Source organism: Phacochoerus africanus, chromosome 11 (assembly GCF_016906955.1).
Source record: "Phacochoerus africanus isolate WHEZ1 chromosome 11, ROS_Pafr_v1, whole genome shotgun sequence".
NCBI classification, from domain to species: Eukaryota; Metazoa; Chordata; class Mammalia; order Artiodactyla; family Suidae; genus Phacochoerus; species Phacochoerus africanus.
Window position 1 is genome coordinate 71150452 of NC_062554.1, and position 12430 is coordinate 71162881.

Genomic DNA, 12430 nt, shown 5'->3' on the forward strand with positions numbered 1-12430 from the left:
CATGATTTTCTTCCCTTTTAAAGCTGAGTAATATTCCATTACTCAAAACATGCCACATTTTATTTATCCATTTCTCTAGGTTGCTTCCATCTCTTGGCTACTATTAATAATGCCACTATTTACAGGTGTGAAAATATCTCTTCACAGTCCTGCTCTCAATACTTTTGGATGTATATCCAGAAATAAAATTGCTAGATCATATGGTACTTCTATTTTTAATTTTTTGAGGAATTGCCATGATGTTTTCCATAGCAGGTGCACCATTTTATATTCCCATCAACAGTGCCCAAGTTTTCCAATTTCTCTACATCCTCATCAACACATTATTTTCTGGAGTTTTTTAATATTAGCTATTCTAATTGGTAGGGATATTTCATTGTGGTTTTAATTTGCATTTCTCCAATAACTAGTAAAGCCATCTGGTTTTCTAAGGTAAACCTGAAGGGCTTATGGGAGTTGCTCAGCTAGTTGAATCCTGAAGCATGAGAGGCATGGTTGAGGTCAGTACTATAGTTTGCCACATTTGCAGCTTAGATTCCTGTTGAAATGTATGTGTTTACGTGAAATAAAGTGAATGGATTTGGTTCTAATCTTGGTTGTTCAGATTAATCAGAGTGGTTGATATGTGGCATATTCTTCAGGGAATATACTAACAATTAAGATGGTATAGAAACAGGGGGTAGATATTGCTGGAAAACAATTCTCCATGAGTCTCTCACATTTCCACACATCTTGTAAGCTAAGGCACTAACTTCCTTTGTTCTGAACAATATTTCCAAGGTTGTTTGTATACTGAACAGCCTTGGAAAGATCTTGGAACAGATCTTGGATGATAGAGATAGTATCTCCCTTTGGAGCTTTAAACAACAATCAAGCTTACTGGCCATTAAAAAGTTTCACATTTCCTAAGCTCAGGGTTCCTGCCTGTAATGCAACTCACTATGGGTGCAGATGTAACCTGACCCTCTTCACATTGCCCTGGGGAAAAAGTGGGGCTCAAGGAACTGGCACAAATGCTAATACCTGGACTCTTGTTATTCCTGTGAGTAATAAACAGTTATTTGTCTCTGATCCAGGAGTTTCATGTCTTCTACCAGCATCCACAAAACTGTAGTAGGTTACCTGGCTACCTTGCAAATAGGATAAAATGTCAGCTCTTCTACCATTCCTGATAAATATGTAGAAAATAAAAATAATAAAAATACATACCAGAAAATAAAAGGTACAGATAGAGTGGTGCTCAGAAGAATATACCTAGTCTGAGAAACTTACATCAATGTTCAAAAAGAATGAAAGTGAATGAATTAAGCATTCAGTTGAAGACCTTTGAAAAGGACAATAAAATAAACCTAAGGGAAGCAAAAGTAAGATAACAGGAAAAAATAAAACAGAAAATGAAAAATGACAGAATGTACTTTTTGTTTGTTTTTTAAGGCCATACTTGGGGCATATGGACTTTCCCAGGCTAGGGGTCAAATCAGAGCTGCAGCTACCAACCTATATATACCACAGTTCACCACAATGCAGGATCCTAAACCCGCTGAGCGAGCCCAGGGATCAAACCCACATCTTAATGGATACTAGTTGGGTTCATCACCACTGAACCACAATGGGAACTCCACAATGTATTTTTTAAATGTCAGTTCTTAGAGTTCCCGTTGTGGCTCAGTGGTTAACGAATCCGACTAGGAACCATGAGGTTGCTGGTTCGATCCCTGGCCTTGCTCAGTGGGTTGGGGATCCGGCGCTACCGTGAGCTGTGGTGTAGGTTGCAGACGCGGCTTAGATCCCGCGTTGCTGAGGCTCTGGCATCGGCCGGTGGCCACAGCTCCGATTAGACCCCTAGCCTGGAAACCTCCATATGCCAGTGAGATCGGCCCTAGAAAAGGCAAAAAAACAAATAAACAAAAAAGTCAGTTCTTAAGATAAATATATTAGATAAACATTCATGATTCTAAGGAAAAAAATGAAAAAAATTATTCTTTTTTTTTTGTCTTCTTGTAATTTATTTGGGCCGCTCCCGCGGCATATGGAGGTTCCCCAGCTAGGGGTCGAATCAGAGCTGTAGCCATTGGCCTACGCCAGAGCCACAGTAATGCGGGATCTGAGCCGTGTCTGCAACCTACACCACAGCTCACGGCAACGCTGGATCCTTAACCCACTGAGCAAGGGCAGGGACCGAATCCGCAACCTCATGGTTCCTAGTCGGATTCGTTAACCACTGCGCCACGACGGGAACTCCTTTTTGTTGTTGTTGTTGTTGTTGTAAAAAAATTATTCTTAAAGAGGTAAAATTTAGAAATAACCACAGAATTAGAGGATATTAAAAGAAAAATAGACTCCTTTGGTCAAATTCATGAAAATAAATTATTTGCTAATAATGAGTATTATATTGTTTTAATGAAGCCAGTAAAACAGATACCAAAACCCAACAAATATTACACAAAATAAAAATATAGATCAATTTAATTATAAATATCTACTAATAAATCGTAAGTTCATACTAAGGATGGGAGCATACTCATTGCTAGCAAATGTATTACTATAATCCATCGTATTAATAAGCTGAAAAGAAAAATCATAATCATCTTCATAGATTAAACAATAGCATTTGATCAAATTCATATCTATTCTTCATTTTAATTAAGTAATTCTTAATGAAAAAGGAATAGAGTCTTGCTTCACACAATTTTACAACATCACACATCATGCTTAATTGAGAAACACCAGACACATTTCTATTGAAGTTAAGAAAAAGAATGTCTATTATTAGCATGATTATTTAATATTGTTATGGAAGTATGAGCTGACACATTAGAGAAATGAAAAGGAAAAAAAATGTAAGATAAAATGAGGAATTCCTGTTGTGGCTCAGCAGAGACGAACCTGACCAGTATCCATGAGGAAGCGGGTTTGATTCCAGGCTCCGCTCAGTAGGCTAAGGATCTGGTGTTGCTATGAGCTGTGGTGTAAGTCACAGACACAGTTCGAGTCTGGTGTTGCTATGCCTGTGGCATAGGCCAGCAGCTGTAGCTCCAATACAACCCCTACCCTGGGAACTTCCATATTCCGAGGTACAGCCCTAAAAAGCAAAAATAAAGAAAGAAAGAAAGATAAAATACATTCTCTTCCAGGAGTTTGATGGCATCTTGTCTAATATTTAAGTCTTTAAGCCATTTTGAGTTTTTGTGCATGGTGTGAGGGTGTGTTCTGGTTTCATTGATTTGCATGCAGCTGTCCAGGTTTCATAGCAATACTTGCTGAAAAGATTGTCTTTTTCCCATTTTATGTTCTTGCCTCCTTTGTCAAACATTAATTGACCATAGGTATCTGGGTTTATTTCTGGGTTCTCTATTCTGTTCCATTGGTCTCTATGTCTGTTTTGGTACCAGTATCACACTGTCTTGATTACTGTGGCTTCGTAATATTGCCTGAAGTCTGGGAGAGTGATGCCTCCTGCTTGGTTTTTGCTCCTCAGGATTGCTTTGGCAATCTGGGTCTTGGGTGGTTACATGTAAGTTTTTGGATTGGTTGTTCTAGTTCTGTGAAAAATATCATGGGTAATTTGATACGGACTGCACTGAATCTGTAGATTGCTTTGGGTAGTATGGCCATTTTTACAAGATTAATTTTTCCCACTCAGGAGCATGGAATATCTCTCCATTTCTTTGCATCCTCTTTAATTTCCTTGGTTAGTGTTTTATAGTCTCAGCATATAAATCTTTCACCTCCTTGGTCAGGTTTATTCCCAGGTATTTGATTTTTTGTGGGTGCCATTTTAAAAGATATTGTGTTTTTTTTATTCCTTTCCTAATATTTCTTTGTCAGTATACAAAAATGCGACTGATTTCTGAAGGTTTATCTTATATCCTGCTACTTTGCTGAATTTGTTGATCAGTTCGAGTAGTTTTGGGGTTGAGTCCTTAGGGTTTTCTATACATAGTATCATGTCATCTGCATCTAGTGACAATTGTACCCCTTCTCTTCCAACTCGGATACCTTTTAAATTATTTCTTTTGTTTGTCTGTGGCTAGGATTTCCAATACTATGTTGAATAATAGTGGTGAGAGTGGACATCCTTGACTTGTTCCAGATTTTAGTGGGAAGGCTTTCAGCTTTTCTCCATGAAGTATTACATTTGCTGTGGGTTTGTTGTAAGTGGCTTTGATTATGTTAAGGTATGTTCCCTCTATACCCACTTTGGTAAGAGTTTTGATCATGAATGGATGTTGGACCTTGTCAAATGCTTTTCCTGCATCTCTTGAGATGATCATGTGGTTTTTGACTTTTCTTTTGTTAATGTGGTGTATGACATTGATTGATTTGCATCTGTTGAACCATCCTTGTGAACCTGGGATGAATCCCACTTGGTCATGGTGTATGATCTTTTTTATATGTTGTCGGATTTGGTTGGCTAAAATTTTGCTGAGAATTTTTGCACCTATACTCATCAAAGATATTGACCTACAGTTTTCTTTTTTGGTGATATCTTTGTCTGGTTTTGGAATTAGGGTGATGGTGGCCTCATGGAATGTCTTTGGGAATGTTCCTTCTTCTTCAACCTTTTGAAAAAGTTTAAGGAGGATGGGTTTAAGTTCCTCTTTGTATGTTTGGTAGAATTCACCTGTGAAGCCATCTGGTCCTGGACTCTTATTTGTAAGGATTGTTTTTATGACATATTCAATTTCATTTCTAGTGATTGGTCTGTTCAGTTGATCTATTTCTTCTTAATTCAGTTTTGGCAGGCTGTACATCTCTAGAAGTTGTCCATTTCTTCTAGGTTGTCAAATTTGTTGGCATAAAATTGTTCATAGTATTCTCTCATGGTTTTTTGTATTTCTGTAGTATCATTTGTGACTTCTATTTTTCATTTCTTATTTTGTTTATTTGGGTCTTTTCTCTTCTCTTCTTGATGAGTCTAATATAGGCAAAACATTCTCTGACATCAACCTTACAAATGTTTTCTCAGGTCAGTCTCCCAAAGCAATAGAAATAAGAGCAAAAGTAAACCAATGGGACCTAACCAAACGGACAAGATTTTGCACAGCAAAGGAAATCAAAAAGAAAACAAAAGGACAACTCACAAAATGGGAGAAAATAATTTCAAATGATGCAAGTGACAAGAGCTTAATCACTAAATTATACAAACAACTTATACAACTCAACAGCAAAAAAGCCAAAAACCCAATGGAAAAATGGGCAAAAGACCTGAATAGACATTTCTCCAAGGAAGACATACAGATGGCCAACAAGCACATGAAACAAAAAATGCTCAACATTATTGACTATTAGAGAAATGCAAATCAAAACTGTCATGACTTGTGGTTGCCAAGGGGGAGTAGGAGGGAGTAGGATGGTTGGGGAGCTTGGGGTTAATAGATACAAACTATTGCCTTTGGAATGGATTAGCAATGAGATCCTACTGTGTAGCACTGGGAACTATATCTAGTCACTTATGATGGAGCATAATAATGTGTGAAAATAGAATGTGTACATACATGTGTAACTGGGTCACCATGCTGTACAGTAGAAAAAAAATTGTATTGGGAAAATAACTATTGAAAAATAATAATAATTTAAAAAAAACTGTCATGAGATACCACCTCACACCAGTCAGAATGGCCATCATTAAGAAGTCCACAAATAACAAATGCTGCAGGGGGTGTGGAGAAAAGGGAACACTTCTACATTGTTGGTGGGAATGTAAGCTGGTACAACCATTTTGGAGATCAGTATGGAGGTACATTAGAAAACTATACATAGAACTACCACATGACCCAGCAATCCCACTCTTGGGCATATATACAGACAAAACTTTCCTTCAAAAAGACACATGCACCCGCATGTTCATTGCAGCTCTATTCACAATAGCCAAGACATGGAAACACCCTAAATGTCCACCAACAGATAAATGGATTCAGAAGATGTACTGTTTATACACAATGGAATACTACTCAGCCATAAAAAAGAACAAAATAATGCCATCTGCAGCAACATGGATGGAACTAGAGACTCTCATACTGAGTGAACTAAGTCAGAAAGAGAAAGGCAAATACTATATGGTATCACTTATATCTGGAATTTAATGTACGGCATGAATGAACCTTTCTGCAGAAAAGAAAATCATGGACTTGGAGGATAGACTTGTGGTTGCTGGCGGGGGTGGGGGGAGTGGGGTGTATTAGGAGCTTGGGGTTAATGGATGCAAACTATTGCCTTTGGAATGGATTAGCAATGAGATCCTGCTGTGTAGCACTGGGAATTTATGTCTAGTCACTTATGATGGAGCATGATACTGTAAGAAAATAGAATGCATATATGTATGTGTAACTGGGTCACCATTCTGTACAGTAGGAAAAAAAATGGTATTGGGGAAATAGCAATTTTTAAAAAGTTTTAAAAATTGAAATTAAAATTAAAAAAGAAAGATAAATGAATAAATAACCTCCCTATATACAAACAATAGTCAGTTACAAAATATAATAATAAGATTTACAACAGCAATAATAAGATTAAATGCCTCATGATATATTTAGCAATAACTGTATCAAAGCTATATAAAGAAAAACCTTAAAATACTAGAAATCACACACATGAAAAAAGAAGGCTTGAATAAATGGAAACAATATGATATGACAGGTAATAGGAAAGAAATGAAGCAAATATTTCTCAGTGGAGAAATAATTATTCAATAAATGATGTTGAGATAGATAAAATTTTAATTTTTAATCATAGAATTACTAGAAGAAAACATGGGAATTACTTATAAAATGGAATGGGAAAGCCTTTCTAAAACATGAAAGAAAAACTAAATAAACCCAAGTTCATGCAAATTAAAATATTCTACATTAAAAAAGTTTAAAAATTAAAATTTAAGAGAAAATACAGCATTATTATAGCATAAAGGCTGACTTCATTAACATATAAAGAGGTCCTGCAAAAAGATAAACAGTTCAACTACAGGGAATAAATGGTCAACAGGTGTAAAAAAACAATTTAAAGAAATACACAAGGCTTTAAATATATGAAAAGATGCTCAATTTCACTCATAATAAAATGTAAATTGAAGTTAGAAGATACCAATTTTACCTATCAGATTAGCAATAATCAAAAAATTGAAAAGCTTCTGTTAGTAAAAAAGAAATAGGCATTCCCACATATTGTTGGTAGAAGCATAATTGGTACCACATCAATGGAAGGAAATTTGGCAATATCTATCAAAAATTTAAATGTACATATCTTTTGGTCCAACAGTTCTACTTCTCAGAATATGTCCTACAGATATTTTGTACATGTGAAAAAAATGATATGGAAAGGATAGTCCTGCAGAAATGTTTTTAATGGCCCACTGATTAAGATTAGTTAAATAAATTATGGTACATCCATCCCAAAGACTGCTATGTAGCCATTAATAAAGAAGCAGCTCTTTGTGTATACTGTTAAAGAATGATCCCTAAACTAAATTAAAAACTATAGTTATACTTGCTCATGGAATACAGTTCTGAAGGTACAAACAGATTTAGAATGCAAAGTGAGTTTAGGCAACAATGTTTAAATTAATGTCCAAGATCAATCAAGTAATGAGAATTTTGGCATTGTACTTTGGAGCCTGAAAAAGAGGGATAAGATACAAAAGAAGAAGTAAAACCAGAATCTAGAGAAAGATGAGCCATATGTCAGAAAGCCAGAGCCTATGGAGGGGCACAGAAAGCGAAAAATATCCTGTGGCAGGGAAATTGCTGGTAAGTTTCCAGGAAAAAAAATTGTAAATGAAGATAAAGGCAACAGCTCATTGGATGATTGTAAAGAGCTGATCAACCAGGTTTTAGAAACATTGTTCTAGGTAGCTCCTATGCAGACTTTCAAACGTAGAAGACATATATCAGCACAAAAATTTCACTAATAAATGCAAAAATCTCATGGCTACAAAGGACCTAAAAATAAAAGAATAGGCTTGCTTGTGTTGTCTGCAGATGGTTACTAGGCTTCTGCATGAGAACATCATGCCCAAATTCAAGCAGTAGAGAGGCTTTATTAGCAGAACATGTGGTCTAAAGTTGCACTCTCCAGTATGGTAGCCACTATCCATATGTGACTAATTAATTCACATTTTAATTAGTTAAAATGTTTTTAAAAATAGCATTCAGCTCCTCAATCTCACTAGCTACATTTCAATACTCAATAGCCTACATGAAGTAGTACGTATTGGACGATACAGATAGAGACATCTCCATTAATGCAGAAAGTTCTATCAGGTGACAGTGGTCTAAAAAATAGCATTGGTACGAAGTTGCTAGTCTAACTTTGTCAACTCATTATTATTATTTATTTATTATTAATAAATTCCTTATGAGTTGAGATTAAAATCTGATGTCCAAAAGTGAATAGAAGCATTATAGTAAACACTAAGAATATTAGAATAGACATGTCTTAAACTTAAAATTCTTACCGGCAAGCAATGAGATCCTGCTGCATAGCACAGGGAACTCTATCTAGTCACTTGAGATGGACCATGATGGAAGATAATGTGAGAAAAAGAAGGTACATATATGTATGACTAGGTCACTTTTCTGTACAGAATAAATTAACAGAACAATGAAAATCAACTATAATAGAAAAAAATACAAACCTAAAAAACAATGCTTACCCTTGGACATCAAAAATATAATCAACATAGTTAGCCAAAAAAGTATAACAGATGTGTACCATATAGCAAACCACATGAAACAAATGAGGTAAGGACTGAAGGTTTAAAAAAAAAAAGGCACTAGACTGAACTAGAAGTATGGAAAAGTACAAAAAAATAAAAATAAAAATCTTTTAAAGTATAGGGGAATCCAAGGATGTGAGCAGCTGGGTGGAGGGCTTTGAAGATCAGAGGCTTGTACTTCATCAGAGGGCAATGCTGAAACCTCTAAAGAGGTTTGACCTTTCACTACAGCATCACTACAGGTGACCACTACCTCCTTCTTGAAATAGTCTATTCTCCTAGGTTCCATGATTCCATGTATGCCTAGTTTTTTTTCCCACCCAACCTTAAAATCTTGGAAAACTTCAGGCTGGATCATATATTCTCTTGTCTGTTCCTCCTCTAAACCACAATTTAAATATTATGTGTACATCACTGATCTCAGAATTTATATTTCTATCGAAATTCTCCTCTATCCAGTGACATCAGCATGATGGCTGGATGAGATATCCTTTGTTCCTCATCCTCACTCAACAATAATAATTTGGTATCTGCCCATGTACAAAAGTGCCTTTACAGGATGTGGGGTCCAAGAGGAGTCTCACCCACTGGTATATCAGATACCAGGCATACAGAATTTAGCCCTGAGTGTGGACCCAAAGTGGCTCATAAACTGGCTCTACCCCCTCTCAGCCATGGTCTTGGAGTTCCTGAAGAACACTAACTTAATAATCCACAGATAAAGGAATCTTTGTCCAGGAAAGAAGTTTCAACACTGCTAGAGGGAAAAAAAATATATGACCTTAGATGCATTAGAGAGGGTAAGAGGGAAAGTTTGACTTTACTTACATCACCCTTTGCCCAAGGCAGCACAGTTCAGTACCAAGAAAACTTCTTGGCCCATGATTTCTCCTATAGCAGAAAGTGATAATGTGTGAGTGAGCACCCAGCTTCCCCAGCCAGGAAATAATACACGAACAAAGTGAGAAGTTTAACAGAGAGATTAAAAAATCATTAAAAAAGGACCAAATGGAAATTCTGTACTTAAAGAATATAATGAATGAAATTAAAAATACAGTAGAGAGCAGAATTCACCAAACCTAGGAAGAATCTGTAAATTAGAAAACAGGATTCTTGGAAGTATTCAATCAGAGGAAAACAGATAAAAGAATGAAAAAGAGTGAAGAAACCTATATGATTGATAGGATACCGTCAAAGACAATCTGTGAATTACTGTAAAGGAAAAAGTCAAACTGTCTCTGCTGGAAGAGAATATGACCTGATCTTACACATATAAAACAGGTTAAAAATTTTTAAAAGACTTCATGTAAGAACTGTTAGAATTAATCAATGAATATGATAAAGTTGTAAGATAAAAAGTGAACATATAAAAATCAGTTGCATTTCTATACACTAACAAGAAAGTGTCTGCAAAAGAAATAAGGAAAACAATCTCATTCACAAAAGCATCAAAAAAAATACTTAGGAATAAATTTAACTGAGGAAGTGAAAGATCAGTACACTGGGGAAAAAATGTAATAAAAGGAACTGAAGAACGCAAAAGGAAAAATATCCCTTGTTTGTGGATCAGAAGAATGAATGTTGTTAAAATGTCCATACTACCCATAGTCTTCTATAGATTCAATGAGATCCCTATCAAAAATTCCAACAGCATTTTTCACAGAAATAGGAAAAACAATCCTAAAATTCAGAAGGAACCACAAAAGACCTCCAAAGTAATCTTGACAAAAAATAACAAAGTTGGAAACACCACACTTACTGATTTCAAACTATATTACAAAGCTATAGTAATCAAAATAGTATGGTGTTGGCATAAAAAGAGACAGACTACTGGAAGAAAAATGAGAGCCCATAAGTAAACCCACACAAATACAGTCAACTAATATTTGGCCAGGGAACCAACACTACTCAGTAGGGAAACGACAGTGTCTTCAATAAATAGTGCTGAGAAATCTGGATAATTAGACACAGAAGAATGAAACCAAACCCCTATCTTAAACCACTTTCAAAAATTAACTCAAAATGGATTACAGACTTAAATATAAGACCTGAAACTATAAAACTCTTAGAAGGAAACATAGGCAAAAAGCTCCTTGACAATGAAGAGGTAACCTATGGAATAGGGGAGGATATGTGCAAGCCATATACCTGATAAGGGGTTAATTTCCAAAATATGTAAGGAACTCATACAACTCAACAGCAAACGAAATAAAATTCAATTAAAATGGGCAGAGGACCTGAACAGACATACAAATGGCCATTAGGTACATGAAAAGATGTTCCACATCACTAATCACCAGGGAAATGTAAATCAAAAGTACAATGAGATGTCACGCCTATTAGAATGACTGTTAACAAAAAGAAAAGAGATAAGTGTTGGTGAAGACATGGAGAAAAGTGAACCCTTGTGCACTGTAGGTGGGAATATAAATTGGTGCAAGGCACTATGAAAAACAGTATAGAGTTTAATAAAAAAATTAAACGTAGAACTACCATATGATCCAGCAATTCCACTTCTGGGTATATATCTAAAGAAAATGAACTCAGGATCTCAAAGACATATCTGCACTCCCATATTTATTGCATTAATATTCACAATAGCCGGGATATAGAGGCAATCTAAATGTGCGTCAATGAAAAAGTAGATAAAGAAAATGTGGCAGTAATATACAACGGAATGTTATTCAGCCATGAGAAAGAAGGAAATGCTATAATTTTCAACAGCATGGATGAATTTTGAGGGTGTTATACTAAGTGAATGAGGCAAAGAAAGACAAATATAATTGACCTTTAAACATTATGAGGGTTAGGGGTGCCAACTTTCCCTGAAATTGAAAATCTGAGTATAACTTTACAGTCAGTCCTCTGTATTCACAATTTCACATCCATGAATTCAATCAACCATGGTTCATATAGTACTGTAGTGTGTATTTACCGAAAAACATTTGCATATGTGGACCCATACAGTTTAAACTCATGTTATTCAAAGGTAAACTGTACTATATGTTGTCACATATGCGGAATCTAAAAAAGCCAAACTCACAGAAACAGAGGAGAATGGTGGTTGCCAGGGGCTGAGGTAGAAAATGGGGAGATGTCAGTCAAAGGGTACAAACTCTTAGTTATAAGATGAATAAATTTTTGAGATATAATGTACAGCATGGTGACTATATTTAACAATATTGTATTATACACCTGAAAGTTACTAAGAAAGTAAACCTTAAATGTCTCCATAGTAAAATAGAAGTAGTAATTATGTGAAGTGATAGAAGTGTTAACTAACCCTACCATGGTAAGCATTTCACAATATAGAAGTGTATCAAACCATCACATTGCAGAAAAATTTTATATGTCAAATATATCTCAAAGCCGCAAAAAAAGGAAAAAATTAATTCTCCTCCACTCATATTCAAATAGCTTATCTGATATGCCTACTTGGATTTTTCCTCCACATCTTGTCCAGTAAAGGGCTTCTGATAAACAGCAATAATCAGTGTGCAAATGAACATACCATGGGTATATCCTCCAACAGAGCAACCCTGCCCCTTTCCACTACTGCACCTCATTTTGTGGGTTCAAACCATATATTTGGGGCACCTGGTTCTTAAGAAAGGTGTCTGCCAGTACAGGGAACAATCCTGATGATATCTAGAGATCTTTTTTTGGGGGGGGGTTGCAGGTAGGGGTAAGTAAAGTACAGCCTTTCCTGCCAGGGGCAAA

The 12430-nt window shown here is 35.8% G+C and overlaps 1 protein-coding gene across 1 annotated transcript in view; it reads right to left on the reverse strand.

Moving 5' to 3' along the window:
- Positions 1-12430, reverse strand: part of MTERF1 (mitochondrial transcription termination factor 1) — a 567546-nt gene that overhangs the window by 535413 nt on the left and 19703 nt on the right. The window lies entirely within an intron of this gene.